Source organism: Electrophorus electricus, chromosome 16 (assembly GCF_013358815.1).
Source record: "Electrophorus electricus isolate fEleEle1 chromosome 16, fEleEle1.pri, whole genome shotgun sequence".
NCBI classification, from domain to species: Eukaryota; Metazoa; Chordata; class Actinopteri; order Gymnotiformes; family Gymnotidae; genus Electrophorus; species Electrophorus electricus.
Window position 1 is genome coordinate 3535165 of NC_049550.1, and position 15075 is coordinate 3550239.

Here is a 15075-nt window from a genome sequence, read left to right on the forward strand (position 1 = left end):
AGAAACCACATTTTTATACATATAGAGAGGCCTCTGCCCTGTATGTAAATCATTCTTAAAGGACACAGAATCCCTATACTCCCTTATGTTTAATGTTATTAATATATCTAATGCAATGTTAAGCCTCTTTTCCATGTAAACACTCTTTTTATTGCCTCATACTCCTGGTGTTTAATAGAATCTTAGTCAATGATTGTGAAAGGATTTTTTTGTTTGCTTGTTTTTGTTTTTTTCTCTTTGCTTATTCAATAAACATTCCATAGTTATTACATGTGTGAGTCAAGATTGATATTCTAATGTTTGGTAGACAAGAAGTAATCACATATCAAATTGGCAACTTTCATGAGCTAAATAATTAAAATTCAATTAATTATTGATTTGCCAACTTTCATGAGCTAAATCAATTAAGATTAATAGATTTTCCCTGTTAAGGTGGTGCCCCAATTAATTTTATCAACTGTATTGACAAATTTATCAAATTTCTTTGCACTGGACAGTGATGAGTAATGTACAGAAGACATAATGATCATCAAAAAACACCCATGAGTTCATCAAAACACACAGTAAAACACTTTGACTGGCCCTTTATAAATAAGTTTGGCGGCAATCAGAGTGAAGTTTGTTCATAAGTGAAACAGTTCAAGGGTCAGACATCAGCAATAACACATCATACTAACCCAACTAACCTTAAAGTAGACCCAAAACCTAATCCTAAATCTAATTCTAACCCTAACCCCAACCTTAACCTCAACTCAAAACCTAACATTCACCTTCATCCTGGCCATAAAGCTAGCTTAGATTAATTACGATTAATGTGGAGAAACAACTGAATTCAGATTAGAAACAAATCTGATTTAGACCAGTAAAAGTATTCATATGCTTCACTACTGCTACATTATTGATATGTTACTAACAGTATTTAATCTAAAAAGGATCACTTTTTCTGACCACTTTACAAACAATACCTTTGTATTGTATTAGTTGAAAATTACTTTAGTGACTTTAAATGTAGACAAGGTTTTGAGTCATATGAAAAAATAGCAGTAAAAATATAACGAACAGATGAAATAAAATGTTTCAAATAAGATTACTTTCAGAATTACTAAGAACCTGTAATATTAAACCCTGAGAAATTTATAATAATCAGTATATCTATAGGAAAAGTACAGTTTAACTGTTAGGATTAGAACCAATCTTTCTCCTGTAACCTTGCTGAAGATTATTATTCAGTAGATGTCAAGATTGTTGTTGGGCAGTGGTAACTCAGTGGTTAAGTTACTTGACCTGTAATTGGAAGGTTGCTGGTTCAAGCCTCCCTACTGCCAAGTTGACACTGTTAGGCCCCTGAGCTAGGTCCTTAACCCTCAAGTTGTGCTCAGTCATAATTGTAAGTTGCTTTGGACAAAAGCATCAGATAAATGTAAGTATAGCACTGCTCAGCTGGTTCAGAAGTAGGATTGTAAACAAATCTGGTTACTTTAATCTTTTTAATTATGGTGTGTAGCAGGACATTTACTTTTTCTCAAGATCACAAGCATTGCATCTTTCAACCTTGTTTTGTCTCCTGTATTCTCTGGTAGTGGATGGGCAGAATCGTCATTTGCGGGCTCTGTCATGGTTGGCCGCAAACCAATCACACGTCTCCTTCACAGCTGAAGAAAGATAGCATAAGGTGTTAGCCTTAGTACTGTTAGTATCTGAAGTAGACATTTTGTGTGCATTTGTTGGGATTGCAGATGTTTATCTGTGTGGAAGGGCATGACTGAAGTCTGGACGGTATCGGCGTAGTTTAGCATTGTTTACTGTTTTCTTCATCTGACCATTGATCTTACTGGTATCGTACTGAACAAAGGAAGTCAAGGCCAAACTGCTAGTCTGTGCACTATACTCTGGTTTTGACAAGAAGTCTTCAATAACAGAATAACTTTGACACTGCACATTTAACTGGATAACTGGTCCACGGGGTATAGTATACAAATCACATTAAAAAAAAATAATTAAAAACCTACTATGGAAGCAGCTGAAGCATTTTGGGTGGAGTTTAAATACAAGCTTGTCAACATGGGGAAAAAAAAAAAGTATATTACAATGAGGGCTGTACACAGAAACGTGGTTTAAAAAATGTCCTCATTCAAGCATTTCTATATCCTAGCAATATATCATTGCTGTTAGAAAAAAACCTCTATTTACAAAACACTTAAAAAACACGTTTTCCTTATACTGTAAACAAAAGATCATAAAATCATGAGGGGACAATCAATAAGAAGACAACCAGAATAAAGGGTTTCAAAAGTTATCTTTGCTATTTTTAGTATAATACCTACTTCTGTTTTCCAAAATGAAAGAAACTCCTGGCCAAGTGGTGGGTGTAGCGATGAGCTGTAAGGAGCGAGATTTATTTTGGGCAAATCCAAACTCTGAGTCATTTAGGCAGTCCAAGGTCATAGAGCCAACACGGAGAGAATGGGGAAACATGATTAAACAAAACAAACACACGAAAGCACACGGGAAAGCAGGCTATAACTAAGGCGAGGGAAACACGAAGGCTAGGGTAAACACAAAGGTATGAAGTACAAAGAAACAACCATAACAAAACATACACAAATATGGGTTTAACTACATGAAATTCACAAAACTAGAAACGAGGGACAGGTGTAAGCAATCAATGTGAGGACAAAATGCAACTATGGAACAGAACAAAACACAAGACATGGAAGGGACTGATCATGACAGTGGGTAACTATTTTTGCTCTGAAGCACCTCTAGCATCTGAAAAACCTGGGAAACATTACAGAGTGGTAATTATCCTTTCACCAAATTGAAATGCAGAGTTTGTCGACAGGGTGCCTGTGTGTGTATTTCCTACCATTTGCTGTATAGGCCTTGTGGACAAGTGCTGGCAGAACATGGGTATCTTCTATGCTGAAGTTGTCATGGGGACTGAATATATTTGTGGGGATTATAGCAGTGACCTCCATGCGTATTGCTGAAAACAAGCCCTGCAACACATCAGTGTTTCCCAAAACACATTAGACTATGGCACATTATCAGAATCAAACAGACTATAGAGATTAGTGCTTCTCTGACTGCAACATATCCCAGTATACATTGGATTAATCCTAAATAGTAGTATCATAATTGCATTTGTAATCATAATAAAAGTATGTTGTATAAGGATTGATCGTAGGAAGTATAATTCTGGATTCCTTCAGATAAGAGATTGACAGCCCTGCTATAAACAAACTGGTAACTAGTAACCAATGATCATAGGGAGACAGGAGTGTCTGTATACAGCTATTCACCTGTTGTGGACATCAACCATCTGTTTGGCATAAGCATAACCTGAGTTAGTCCAGTGTGGAGCACCATTGTGGATCTGAGGGAGAATGATGAACATGAACATTTGGGTGTATTAAGTGTTACTTAATGTGGTACTTTTTTGTGTGTTTTTGTGTGCTTTTCCCACATGAGGTTGGCAAAAGGACGATGTTTACCATAATGTGTACCATAGTCTCATCAATGGAGTAGGTGGTTTTAAGAAACATTTCCAAAATAAAATGAATGCTGACCCTACTACATGATACTTTCTGAATATGTTTTCATAACTTTCTCTTTCTCATCCAGATGAGACTCCAGGATGCCAACCATTGAATTTATCTTATGGGTTAACAAACTACATGCAATGATTATTGTTTAAAAAAAACCTTTGTGTATGAAATTAGAACTATAGAATTAGATTTCCAGTGCTAGCCAAGGCATTAGGACAATGGACTGTAATAGTTTCGCACCCTATTAACTAACTACTTTTTGTTTCTAGTACTGTATTAATTTATACATTTGTCATCATAAACTCTAAAATTTATTCTGTCTCATGTCAGTTTGTGAACCTAAACTGATTGTTTTAACTAAAATGAAAAGTGTTGTTAACCTCCTGGTTCAGTGAGTTCTAGCATGGACTAGTGACAATATTTACATTTACATTTACATTTACATTCACATTCATAATCCTGCTACAAATTCTAAGCATAAATGAGAAAGCATACTATTTCTTTACAGTATTACAGCAGTTACAGTATTACAGTATTTTCTCCAGCAGAACCTTTTAGCCTAATGTCAATCTCCCTAATGTCCTTCTCTAGCTTCCCCTTCTTCCATCACTATTCACTCGATGGCCTTCCCCACCAGACCGCTGCCTCCTGTCACCAGCACACGCTTTGGATCCATTTTCCCTTCCATCTGCTGGGCAAAGGAAGAGAAGCAGCTGCTTGTAACTGCATCCCAGTCAGCAACAACTGCCAATGCAAAGTATACCACAATGGGAACCCGAGATGGTGAGATCCATTAACAAGCAGAAAGAAAGATGCATGTAACTTTAATCGTGACCCCTCCTGCAGCACAGTGAGGGGTAGTATGTAATGCTGAAAGTCTGGTTTAATTTGTATTATAGACAATGACCCAGGTGTTTTTGTCAGTCAGAAAAGGAAAGAATGAAATATAAAAAGCTAGCCTCCCCTGGTAATTCAGGCAGTTAGCTTACCCCTTTTGCATCAGTGAAAGGTGAAGATTATTTATCTATTTATTTGTAGCACCAACAAAATTACATATTTTAAATAGGAAAAAAAGATGTTCATTCAATTTATGTGTAGTTTGTCACTGAAAGTCTGTTGTAATGTATAGCGAACATTCTGGTTAACCTCTGTGCACAAATCCAGTTTTAAGTTCATTTTTAAATGGTTTGTACTTCTTCTACTTTGTTATTTAACACTAGTTATCTGAAATTGTACATGTATACCATGGTCATTCAAGATTCAATTTGAAGTAGACACTTGGGCCAAGACATTCATTCACATCCAGGCTTTTTTTTTCCACCATTTAAGTACCATTTGAGCTTATCTAATATCAAACAAACAAACAAACAAAAAACACCTTTATTTTGAGGGTTTAAAATGTGTATGTGGATGATGGAGATGAAATTTCAGTCATTCTCTACATTTCCTCACCAGGGTCTTGTCAATAATTTGGAGATTATAAATGAAATTATTCATGAGCGACACAGTGTTTTCCACTAGATGTCCTAAACATTTGGAAAGTGCCTAAAGAACTCTCCAAATGTACACAAAGTCATCTGTCATCAAGAGTGCGCAAGTTTGTTTTTTTTTGCCAAAACATCACAACAATATTTGCTAAAGGACAATAGTGCCTTCACTGTTAATAGCTTAATTGCTAAAGGCTAAACAATATTAATTTCATTGTTATTAGCTTTGTTGATAATAGGCTAACATTTTATACTGGGGAAAATACTGTAATAATGTAATACTGTAAAGAAACATTCATTTAGACATGAAATTTCTAGTAGAATGCACTACAGTTTTTTTTTCATCAGGAAACACCACAAAATGGAAACATTGTAGACCATGCTGGACATCCCTGAACCATCAATCTCAGCTTCCAGGTCATAATTGCACCCAAACAACTTAAATATCTCTGTACAAAATCCAGTACAATTGTCTAAATATCTATTTGCATACGCTTTCTGAATTTTTCAAAATGTAGCGCATATGTTGTGATTTTGACAAATATGTGTATTTGCAGCACTTTTTTCATTTGCAGCCTGATGGGTCTCAGCCAACATGTACTTCAAAACAAGATGACAAATTCCTAAGCCCAGAAGATGGAGAATGTGAGGCACAAGGAACACAACCGCATAACAGAAGCAAAGACAAAACTGAACAATTCCATGATGCAAGAGGGCAGAACATGACACTATTAAATATACAACAAACTAATTAATTTTTTTGTTTTTTGAGCACAAATTTAATTGTTAAATAGTTTACATTTCATTCATTCCTATTACTCCATAATTAGGTCTAGGTCTACATAAAGCGCTTTTACTTAAGGCTGCTTGATTTGATTCAGTTAATAATTACACCACCATTAATTTGCATAAATGATCAAGTGTATAGTTGATCTAGTTAATTATCTACTAACACATTTATTTTAACTGAATTTTGTATTAAATTTCTCTATAGTTTTACACTGGTTTCGAGGAGGAGTGATAAGCAACTACCCTCTTTAGATAACACATGCATGGGATGGTGGCATGGCCAAAGGGAGACATTCCAGTTGCAACATGGGTGAGGGTAAACTTTCCTGTTCTGCCATATAGTAACCATATAGTACAACGCTTAAAGTTGTTAGTGCTCAGTGCAGCCTCAGACTATTGTTCAACATGTCTAAACTCAAAACTAATAGCTAATGATTAAAACTTCTGAGATCACTAGTAAAATCTAATAAAAATAACAAAACACACGTTTCATGTGTTTTCATATAGCCTATGTTATTCCACCATTGTATATTTCCAGAAACGGCAAAGATGTGTTCCAGATTTTTTAAATGTATATGTAGTTAATAACAAGTAATTTAGCCTACTTATTGTCATATGTTAATTTAGTGTTAATAAAAATGGGAAACCCATAAATCATTAATTTAATGATTGTTTTTTCTTCTCCAGACCCTATCATAGAAGACTCTTGAAGCTGCAGTGATTTTTCACATGAATGTCACTGTTTAGGTATTTTAAACAGAGTGCTCAGAGTTGCCAAAGATCTATATTTTACTTCAAAATGTATTTTTTTGTAATGTGCCATGTGCCCTGATTATGGCAGTGTCAGTAAAGTGCCAGTGCAAAACCTCATTTCCAGCCACACTAACTTGCCTACAGGCTATACACCATAAATGACAGAGATCTTCTTTTTGACGCATTGAACATTATTGGCTATGATGCCTGTGTCTTACCCTGTTCTAAAATAAATCTTTAAGCCATTTATAATTTCTTTTAAAATGTCTTGTTTTTTTAAATTATGTAAAGCCTCATGTCCCATGTGACGTTTTGAGGTAAACAAGATGCGGGGAAAGGGCACGATTAAACAGACATTTATTCCATACACGAATGATACATATAAAGCAACACACACTAGCTATGCACATTTCAGACACCAACAACACATACTACAACAGAGGAGACATACATACACTCAAGACATAATACAGCACAGGTGGATGACACGAGAGGGCGTGGCAACACAGACGAGCACACACACACGAAGATGTTTGAGGAGGGAGCGGGGCCATAATGTGTCAGAGCCCCCCCTCAAAGGCGTGACTCCTGGCACACCAGCCTAACGGGCTGCGGACCTGAGACCAATGCCAAACAGCGAGGCCAGAGGACCGGGCAGTCCGCCACGGGCCAGTGCGAGCAGCAGTGCGGGGGGGAATACTGGGACTAACACGATGACAGATACAGGAACACACATACTAACTGGGACAGACACAGAGGGGAACAAAGTGACAGGCACATTTGCAGTAACGGGGACAGACACGGTGATGGGAACAGGCACTACACCACACAAATTAAACAGTCCAGGGAAGAGTGGGGGAGCCAACCAGCCTGGGAAGGAGTATCTATCGCTGGCTCGGTTGAGGGAGGCTGTCCAGACCCTGGTGCATGCACATATGTAGGTGCACCAGTTGTGTTGCCCGGTTGCAGAGCAGGCACCAGTGCCGCTGCCTTTTTACCTCCCCGAGGCTTAGATATTGGCACATGTGCTCTGGTGCTCCTCCTCCTTGGGGGAGGAGTTTCCTCCTCTGCTGACGATGCGGCCTCTCTACTAGTCGCCCGAGGCTGCTTGCTTGCCCCAGAGCAGCTTGCCCTGGGCGGAGCCTTAGGTGGAGCCTTAGGTGCTGGGGCCTCATCCTCCTCGAAGTCCGTGACGTCAGTCTGAGAGGAGGGATCCCCCTGAGGTACCTCCATCGCCTCCATTGATGGGTCGTCCTCACGATTGGCTCCCTAGTCCAACTCCAGAGTGACGTCACTACACTCCCCTCGCTCTCCATACTCTGCATAGCCCTCTGTAAAGTCCATGCAGGACTCAGCTGAATCCGCCTCCGAATACCGGTCCTCGTAGTCAGGTTGGTCTCCATAGCACCCAGCAGGTCTCTCCCCGATTTTGGTCCCATGGAGCAAAGTCAGAAAGAGTGATGGTCTCATAGCGATACAGGAGAAGTCCACAGGGTCCGACTCCGAGGACTGGAAATCATTATACCAGTCATCGTGGTCAGACATAGTCCCGTGTAACTACTCTGCCTTCACACCCAGACCCCACTCCCCTATTCTGGGAGTAAGGAGGTACCCAAGAACAAGGAGGAATTGCAGGCACGAGTTGGGGAAGTGCATCTTCTCCCCTTCTTCCCCTTTTTCTTTCCCTTCCCGAGCATCCTTCTTCGGTTGGTGTTTCTGTGACATTTTGAGGTAAACAAGATGCCGGGAAGAGGCATGATTAAACAGATGTTTATTCCATACACGAATGATGCATATAATGCAACACACACTAGCTATGCACATTTCAGACATCAACAACACATACTACAACAGAGGAGACATATATACACTCAAGACGATTATACATAATACAGCACAGGTGGATGACACGAGAGGGCGTGGTAACACAGATGAACACACACACAAAGACGTTTGAGGAGGGGGCAGGGCCATAACGTGATAGCTCACAACTAATGCAATAATGATAAATCCAGGCAGAATCAGTATTAACACAGTTTTTACCACAAAAGGAAGGCAAGACCAGTTGCACTGGTTTGACTGAATGTACTGATGGCAATTACTCATCAACAAATGGGCACAGCAGTAACAATGAGCTGCTATTAGTGGTCAGTGGAGCATTAGCCTTGTCACGTTTTTCCCCTCTGGTGATTGGATGGTTGTTTTGTTAGGTTGCTCTCAACCCTGATTACACTCAATTGTGTCTCTTTTTTTGGGGGGGTGGGGGGGGTATTGTTAGTCTCTTTATTATCATGCAATTAAAAAAGGGTTTTTTTGTTTTGTTTTTAATTTTGTGTATATATTTTCTTTATGTATCTTAATAAAGAGACAAAAATAATTATATATGGTCAGTATACCATTGCTAAAACAACTAATCTAATGACTCTTTATGAATTGTATATATGTGTCTGTGTGTGTCTGTGTCTGTGTGTGTGTGTAGGTAGATGTGCAGTGCAATTAAGGTTTCCAAAGGAAAAGGTTTTGGAGCTCCTTTTTCATTTGAACTTTGCTATTTTGCTTGCACATAAGTGATACTGTCATGCTCCGGCCGGTACCCAACCAGAACTCTCACACTAATCGTTGATCCATTCTTCTTCCACATTAAAAAACACCTGTATATTGACACGATTGCACACATCTTCTTCACAAATGCCCCAAATATAACAAAATACTTATAATGGTGCCAGAAATGGCCATTACACATCATTGAGGAAAATATATTCATGAAAATGAATTCATAATGCAATTTTAAAAATCTGGAATGTGTGATCTTCGGGAGAAAATTGAAAGACGGGATTTTCCCAGCAATGGAAATACCAGTAAACTCCTCATAATTATAAGGATTTAAATAATGTCATGGGAGGATCTATAGAATGCATCTTCACATTAAATAAAATTGAATTAACTTAGGAATATACTGGTGAAGGTATAAAATCTAACTTGACACTATAAAAAGTATAGAACAATATTAGCAGTTTTAAAAAGCAGAAAGTTTTATCTTTTATATCAGTAAATAGGTGGCGGTGGCATCCAAATTCCATAAATGTACATTTAAATGTAAATGTAAATGTTTTAGGAACTAAGAGAAACCAAACATTCTGAGAATGCAGTGGGCATTTAAATGTTGTCGCATTTATTACTTTCTCTGTGTTTATGGATCTAAGCTTTACAAAACAGCAGTTTTTCAGTGACTTTCTACAAATTTATTTAGTTTGAAAAGTGTTGTTTTCTCTTTTTTTTCATTATTTTTCTCTTATGTTCAATGTTGAGAAAAAAGACTGGAAATAAAAGGGGGTGAAACAATTTGATACATATTTGAAAACATTATTTAAGAAAAATGGCATAAAAAGCATCCACACTTACATATATTCACTGAGGTAAATATGATTTGTTTGGATTATTATTTTTAAATGTCTTCATACCAACAAGGCAGCATCATGAGAAATCTATAAATGAGTCAACATAGCAGCTTGGTTTAACACTGACAGGTACACATCTCATTTGATTTTTAGGTCCATGTCATGGATATTTGCAGAGATAATACAAATCTTTGAGATTTTCATATGCATGCCAGCTATAAAAGGAGCAGAGACCTGAACAAGGAAGCAGAGAAAAACAAAACAAAAACAAGGAAGCAACAAAGACAGAGAAAAAAACAAAACAGGGACAGAACTTAGTTCACACCTTTCACAAACACAAACCCAAGCAGCAGTAGTATTAATGCTTCTTTACCTCAGGAAGAAGCAAGGACCAGACCTTCTGGTTTAACTGCATTGAAATTTAAATTTCATCACAGTCATCACTGTAGTAACAATGTAGCGAAAATAAATGGTTTTTATTCTTCAGTTCTGCATCTTACAATCACAATTATTGCAGTCCCCAAAAACTGCTTAATCATACTTGTATCCTGCCTCTCCTCGCTTCCTGTTATAAGCCTACTGTTCATCAAAAATGCCATGAAAAATGTTGATAACATAAAATAACACTTGTTTTCAACAATCTTGGTGTCTGGCTGGATTTGTAATCAGTCTTGTTAAACCTCTCTTAAAAAGTGTAAATTATGTTTTAGCACTTGAAAAAGAAAATTTTCCATGGAAAAACACTAAAACAGTAAAAACCCCAAAAAGGCAGTGCAGAAAAGCTGCACAAAAATGCAGAAAAATGATTTACTCTAGATTTACTAATATGATGTATACAAATAATGTCTTCAATATTATCAAAGCCAGCTAGTCATACTTTTCTATGATTATTAATAAAAACAATAATTCCTATGCTCTGTTAGCCTGACACAGATTCCATGAACCATGCTTGTTTGTGTATGCAAATATTTAAAAAAAACCCAACTCTACATTGGCCATTGCTAGGGCTTTTTCTTTCACCCCAAATACATTCAGAAGTCAAATGTGCAGCTGTTACTCAATGCCAGCCTAACGTTATGAATAAACCACCTCGTGAGTGAGCACAACACAAGTACAACATTGCAAGATGTTATATGTTTTCATCAATCTCACTATTCTGAGAACATATAAAGGTGAGTATTAATATCTCTTTTTTATTTAGCGATGTTAGCCACATTTTAATGTCTTTCATAAATATCACCAACTATCTGTATTTGATTTACAGTCATGTGTTTGCCAACCTATGTTTCATATCACACATAAGTCCATTCAAATGTATCAGGTTTATCTGTTCTTGACACAGATAAATCTGTTCTTTGTTTATCCACCTATTATGTGCCAACTTGGACAGAACCCTTTGTCATTAGTATATGCATGCCAAAGGTACCCTTTTTTAATCAGATTTTGATTCCAGCAAGCCCATAGATTAAGTTAAACTGTACTATAAATTTGATATTAATGACAAAATGGAATTTGACCATTCATTATCTTGTATTGCTTTGTTGAATGTTGTTTGTGATTACTCTTATAGTTTATTTCAGCAGACGTAATAATTGTCCAAAAACAATACCTGTTTTCAAAATCCACTTGAACTGAGTTGAGCTGCTTTTATGAATGCTAAACAAGTCCATTAATGTAACAAATATGAACTATATAGGCTTTTACACCTGCTAAATATTTCATATCAAGCCAGATTGTATTTTATGCAAGTCACTTATCTTTGTTATGACAGTATCATGAGTTTTTGCTTTATTAACATACAAATTACAGCATCAGGGTTTTCTGTGCATCCTCCTGATGTTATGTGACAGTAGCACTAAACATTTCCTTATTTTATGCAACAACTGAATAGTATGGTCTACTTATGTTTTTGGGACAATTAAGAAAATTTAACCATTTTTTTTCCCCATTCACTATATTAACAAAGATAACATAAAAGCTAGGGTAATGTCATAATGGGGATTAATGTCCATAGAATGTCCAGTCAAAATGCTGGTAAGTGACAGGTTTTGTTTTATCCAAGATATTAAATAATGATATGAGTAATCTTATGTCTCTCTCTCTCTCTCTCTCTCTCTCTCTCTCTCTCTCTCTCTCTCTATATATATATATATATATATATATATATATATATATATATATATATATATATAAATCCAGAGTCATAGTCATTATAGCAGTCCAAGGTCATAGAGCCAACACGGAGAGTATGGGGATACATTACAAACAAACAAAAACACACGAAGGCAAACAGGGGAAGCAGGCTATAACAGAGGCTATGAAACATGAAATGCAAGGATAACAAAACAGACTAACATAAACGAAGGCTTTGAAACACAGATGGACTTTTAGACTTCCACCAACCACATAAATGCAAGCATTCAAATAAACAGCCAAGACACAGGGAACACAACAGGATTTAAATACATGAACTTATCAAGACTAGAAACAAAGGACAGGTGTGGAAAATCAAATGAGTGGCGGAGAAAACAAAATTACGGAATGGAATTAAAATACACAAGACAGGGAAACATGGAACATGGAAGCTGGGAGGGACTAACTGTGACACTATGCAGGACTCCCAGGTGACTTGTAGAGGACCCAAGCTTGAAGGAAAATAAATAAATAAATAAATATACATTCACCACTCCTACTTGCATGTCCGCACACCAACAAACAAGGCCATGTTGCAGATATAGTTTTAATTTAGACAGGTGCATTTCCTAAATGTTATCCAAATATTCAACTTATTTAAACCTGAAATTAACAGCTAAAGTTTAAAAATGCTGAAATCACTGATGCAGTGAGGGCTCTGAGGGTTCAGACAGTCAGATCACCCATGGCATTCAGTAAAATGTGGAAAATGCATCACACATGCTTAATATTTTGCTGACTCAGCAAATTAGTGACAGAGGTCTCACAAAATGTGCAGTATTTGTTTCCAGTTAAAACACATTTCATGAATGAACACATGAATAAATTTGAAATGAAAATATTTGGCATGAGATTTGTCTGGGGAGTATAACTGTATGAGATAATTTTATAAATGTATTATATGAAAATTAAAATAATTTTATAGTATAATAATCCCCAGATTTAACTGAACAGATGGGCACCACTGAGTGGTATGTTGGATGGAATCTTTAGATTATACCACAAGCCAAGCCTCTTTGATAGACTAATACTACCCTTATGCAAAAACCTGTAAAAACCCTATTGTAATGTTGAGCGGTAAGGAGGTGGACGCATATGCTGAGAGGAGCGAGATTTAATAGGGGCTAATCCAAAATCAGGGTCATTAAGGCAGTCCAGGGCTTCAGAGCCAACACGGAGAGTACTGGGAAACATTACAAAACAAAAACACACAAAGGCTAAGTAGGGAAGCAGGCTAGAAACTAAGGCTAGGGAACACAATGGCTAAGATAAACACAAAGACACAGAGCACAAAGAAACAAGCCTCAAACATACAAACATTAATTCAAACCATGAAACAGCAAAACAAACAAACAATGAACAGCCATGACCAAGGCACACAACAGGGTTTAAATACATGAACTTGAAACGAGGGACAGGTGTACGCAATCAAACATGTGAGGACAAAACAAAACTATGGAACGGAACTACACGTGACAGGGAAAACACGGAACATGGAAGGGACTGAACGTGACACCTATAAATAATCACAAAAGCAATACTTAAATAAATGAATATGTGGAAAAGAAGTAATGTGTAAATTTCATAGTAAAATTAAAATAGTTCCTTAACATATATGGTGACTGTGAATTCCATGCATGAGGACTTCATGGAGGGTAACAGGTAGCCTAGTGTGTTGAATCCCTGGATTGACTGGGTACTCCTGATGAGTGACTTGACTGCAAACTGGAGGACTTTTAGTACCACTGGCCAATACTGTACTATTATGTGATTGTGCCCTTGAAAAAGCACTAATAGTCTACTGACCTAAGCGCTATTGCTCCAGACATTGATACCTTACACTGTTTTTATCCAACTTGGAAGTCAGGCAGAAAAAGTCGAAATCCTATTGTGTAAATTGACAATATGGTATAACTTAATAACAAAGGGGCAGGAAAGGGGAAACCTTTAATGATAATAGTAATAAACATTGACAGCGCTTGTCCAGAGTGACTTACACTGGCACTTTGTTTCTATGAAAGAAATCTTTATGTTAATGCATTAGGCCAGAGTCTAAGGATACCACTGAGCAGCTAGAACACTGTTAGATAGAATACAATGAGGAACATTACATGCAAGGTTTTTTGCTGTCTAAGGATCAAATGCTTTTAAAAAGATCAGTCTATGTTTGAAAACAGGAATTGGACGTTCATGGTACTGTCTGGGTGCTAGTAAAGAGAAGAGTCTTGAGACGGGGGCAGTGGTTCAAGCTGTACTTCAATCACAAAGGATGAATTACACAATTTGAAGCTGCAGCAGAGCATCAGTGTTTGCCATACCTTAGTGAACTTTGCAGTTCCCAGAAGTTGTAAATAATTTTTAAAACCCTAAAAAATTATAACATTTATAACATTTCACTTAATAAATAAAGCATACACAGTGTCCAGTCATTTTAATTTTATTTTATTTTCACAATTCCCAGTGAGCATAATTTTTTAAAGGCTGGGTGGAAGGGGATGATTAGCAATATGTGCTCTCAGAAGGAAAGAAGAAAAAGAATGAAAGAAAGACAGAAAGAAAGACAGAAAGAAAGAATAAATCAAATTAAGCAACGCTGTGAATCTTAAGTGATACAAAGTATGTTAATATGCTATTTTAATGTCGCTGATTAGCTAGCTAATTAAAGGTAAACCACATTTTTGGTATTTTTACTTATGGAACATATTAGTCAATCTAATGCTAAATAGACATAAATTATAAGTTGACTGTGCTACATTAATAAAACACTTTTAAAAAAACCACAAAAAAGTGTTAATTTTGACAAAATATAGCCTTTATTCAGCTAGTATTTCTGGGACATGAGGTTTTGCATATTTATATGTAAATTATAAATGGCTTAAAGAAAATTTTTCAATTGGTTTGCGACCA

General features: G+C 36.7%; 1 pseudogene; it reads right to left on the bottom strand.

The window, feature by feature from the left end:
* Positions 1-1596: 1596 nt before the first annotated feature.
* LOC118242747 overlaps positions 1597-15075 on the bottom strand; it is a 69673-nt pseudogene continuing 56194 nt past the window's right edge.